Source organism: Durio zibethinus, chromosome 5, assembly GCF_047325235.1.
Source record: "Durio zibethinus cultivar Kanyao isolate XHJ-2024 chromosome 5, ASM4732523v1, whole genome shotgun sequence".
Classification (NCBI taxonomy): Eukaryota; Viridiplantae; Streptophyta; class Magnoliopsida; order Malvales; family Malvaceae; genus Durio; species Durio zibethinus.
The window spans coordinates 32,638,411-32,642,355 of record NC_143166.1 but is presented as its reverse complement, the minus strand read 5'-3'; the positions used below and the strand labels follow the sequence as shown (position 1 = coordinate 32,642,355).

The 3,945-nt window shown below is 32.4% G+C and overlaps 1 pseudogene; it reads left to right on the top strand.

Annotated features, from left to right (window-relative positions):
- Positions 1–2,470: 2,470 nt before the first annotated feature.
- On the top strand, positions 2,471–3,459 carry LOC111281837 (putative CCR4-associated factor 1 homolog 11 pseudogene; annotated as a pseudogene).
- The last annotated feature ends 486 nt before the right edge of the window (positions 3,460–3,945 follow it).

Below are 3,945 nucleotides of genomic sequence, written 5' to 3'. Positions count from 1 at the left end.
CAATTTTCTTATTTATTTTTTGTGATTTTCTATAGTTTATAGTGCCGTATTAAAATTTTTTTCTCAGTAAATCTCAATTATTCTTATGTTCATGATTGCTTGCTTGCTTGTTGAGTTTTTTACTAATATTAATTTAATTATTACAACTACAACAAAATTTATAAGTTTACCATCATTGAAATTTAAAGTATTTAATATTAAATTTTTTTAAAATGTAGTTCATATAAATAATTTTCTAGAATTTGACTTTATACTACTAAAGGATGCACATCAAATTAAAGCTAAATTTCAAGAGGTGCAGGACAGCTTCAAGGAACGGCATTAAAAGCATTCAGTTTTTGATTCTGTTGCACTTTATTATTCAAATCTGGAGTCAACACATGTTCAGACCATACTTTTGCTGTAAAGAGTTAAGTGATGGATGATTTTTTTGAACTCTGAGAACCAAAATAATTCATATTTCAAGTACACTTGCTAGATCTTAAGTACATTAAGTTAAATGATTTTTGACAGATAAAATTTTAGAGGTCCCAGTTGTGACCATTCTGTACATGATACTAGAACGAGTGATTCTCAACTGATTTAATGAACTACCTTGAGTAGGCATATCAGTCAAATGGTTTGATCACCCAAAGACACCACATTATATACATTTGCTCTTTTAAACAGGACTGATGACAGACCACATTTTCTAGTCCTCACTTTATGAAACCAAATCACATGTATTAACAGGTGGCCAAAAATGTGATCAAGACCTGGGACGAAATAATTACCCTAACTTAAGTACTTAACATTCCAAACAAATTTTCAAAGACTCAAATGTTAATTTGCTGAAGGCATGAACTTTCTTTCAGCAACTGATTGAACAGAGCCAAATTTCTTTCGTTTATAATCAACTTTCTTTCTGAATCAGTTTTACATCAGAGCCTAAAGATCTGAATAACAATATGTTTACATAGGATATATGTAATCCATACTCCATGGTCACCTGGACAAGACAAGTAATATGCTTGCTTCATCTTCCTGATTTATCCATCATAACTTCTAATTCAAATCAACTTGTTCCTATGGGCCATTAGTTCCATCATAAATAGCTGCATATTCAAATAGTCAAATAACTTCCAAGAAACCAATACCTGTCTAGCAGCCAATATTGTTCCTGCGGCAACTGCATTGGCAAGCTTACACGTACACTGGAGCACTACACTAGGGAGTGCCGGAACAATATTCCTCCAAGCATCATCCCTAAGCTCTCTCTGCAAATCCCCTGTAAATGAAGCCTGCTCACACCGTTCCTTCACAGCCGAATCTGCCACCCTTAACTCAATCACCCTTTCAACCAACCACAACAAATTTAGTCATTGCCGTTTGCAAATGCAAGCCATGTATTACCTCCGTCTCATTATGATCCCCTCTAAAATCAGGGCTCGAATACTCCTCCAGACTCTCCTTCACAATCTTCAAACTCGTTTCGAATGCCCTTTCCAAAACCCTCCTCGCTGATTACCGCGAGGAAAAATCCCTCAGAAGCTTAGCGACAAACGCTTCAACAAACGCCATATTGAGATGGTTATGAATCGCTGCAAAAATCAATCCGTGCAACGTTTCTTCACAAGAATCATCTTTACCCGGTGAAACTCTAGCGAGACGTTCCTTCGATTCCTCCTCACACAAGAAAGAGATCAAGCTTAAAACTGTCTTCTTATCCTCCTCCTCGCGCCATGGCACGGCTTCTAAGAATTTCACGCATGATTTTACGCAATCTTCGAAGAGTAATTGGCTTTGGTCTCAATTCCAAGCCATCCTATCAAACATAAATACTAGTTTAATCAAGGTTTTTTTTTTTTTTTTCCTTTTTTGAGTCGTTTTTTTTTATGCAACTGATGTAAGATCTTGAAATTACTACAAACTAACCGTTATGATTCTTTGGTTTGACTGCATTGGACACAATCTGATAAGTAGATATAGAGAATTCTCCAAAAAGTTTAGTTGAGTTAAAATTATTATAAAATTTTAGTAATTGATAAAACAATATTCATTAAAAAACAATAAAATTTAAATTTATAAAACAACTATATTTATTATTTTATTCTTAATTTATTTAAAATAAGGTTTTTTTAAAGTCAAAACAATATAATTAACTTATTTTTATTAAGTTTAAAATTTATGATTTTTTTCAATAATAACTTTTTTTATTACACTAATTAATAAAAACTTCTATTTTTTTTTTCATAATTTTTCTTAAAATTTAAAATTTAATTTTTTAGAAAAAATTTTCGAAAAATTTTATAATTTATCATAAATTCATATTAGAAGAAAGATAATTAAAGAATTTTATTTATAAAAAATTTTTAAAAAATATATAAAGAGAAAAAGTGGAATGTATTTAGAAGCTTTCCTAGTTACAATAGAAGTAGGATTGAAACCCTTTCCTAGTTACTATAGAAGTAGGATCGAGGGATCTATAAATATGGCTGCAAAGTTTCACCAAGCAAAATTCATTATAGTCGAACAAAAAAAAAAAGATGGCATTGTCTGGCAAGAAACCTGTGATTGTTAGACAAGTTTTTGCAGAAGATTTGAAAAGTGAGTTTGCGATAATCCAGAGTGCAATTTTGGAGTATCCTTTTGTCTCCATGGATACCGAATTTCCAGGTACGATTTTCAAGCCTTATAAACGAGTCATTCAAGAGGCCAATCCTGTTATCAACTACCAGTATATGAAATCGAATGTCGATGGCTTAAAGATTATTCAACTAGGCTTATCCCTTGCTGATTATGAAGGTAATCTGCCAGATTTTGGTACTCCTTTCTGTTACATATGGGAGTTTAATTTTAAAGATTTTGATATGAAAAAAGACTCTTATGTTAAGGAGTCCATTGAGTTACTAAAACAACAAGGTATTGATTTTGAAAAAAATAAGGAGAAGGGTATTGATTCTATAGACTTTTCAATGATGATTTGGAATTCTGGATTGTTCAATTATTTTAGAGGACTCAACTGGATCACCTTTCATGGTGCTTATGATTTTGGGTTTTTGATGAGGATTTTAACTCAGCAACCACTACCACCGGAGTTTAAATCTTTCATGAAACAATTAGTTTCTTTCTTTGGTTACAAGATTTTTGACATCAAGCACACCTTTAGATTCTTTGGCCTGGATGGTGGCCTGGAGAAAGTGGCTAAAACCTTAAATGTGGATCGAATTGCTGGTTTGAGCCATCAAGCAGGGTCGGACAGTCTTCTCACCCTTCAATGTTTTATGATGCTTAAGAAATCCCAGGTTTTTGAATGCAACCAAAGACAGAGCAACCGAATGCTTCCTGCCCTCGCATTGTACGGGCTAGTTTCAACAATAGGATGACAATTTTCCTATTTATTTTTGGTGATTTTCTATAGTTTATGATGATGTATTAAAAAAAATTTTCTCAATAAATCTCAATTATTCTTATGTTCAAGATTGCTTGCTTGCTTGTTGAGTTAGTTACTAATATTAATATAATTATTACAACTACAAGAAAAATTATAATTTTATCTTCATGGAAATTTAAAGTGTTTAATTTTAAATTTTTTAAATATAATAAATGTTACCATATGTAGTTCATATAAATAATTTTCTACCATTTAACTCTATACTACTCAAGGACCTTTCACATAAAATTAAAGGTAAGTTCAAGAGGTGCAGGACAGCTTCAAGGAAAAGCATTAAAAGCATTCAGTTTTTGATTCTGTTGCGTACATTGGAACATTGGGGAATATCCAGTTTTATGTAAAAAATAGCCAGTTTGACTCTACACATCAATGCATCAGTTTAGTATATGCACAGAAGTCAACAGAGTAAACTAAACCTCCATAATCAAAGCATCCACCCACCAACACCATATGTCCATACGCATATACCCTTGCGAGCCAAGTATTGAAAGCTGTGAGTAAGTGGGGGCAAT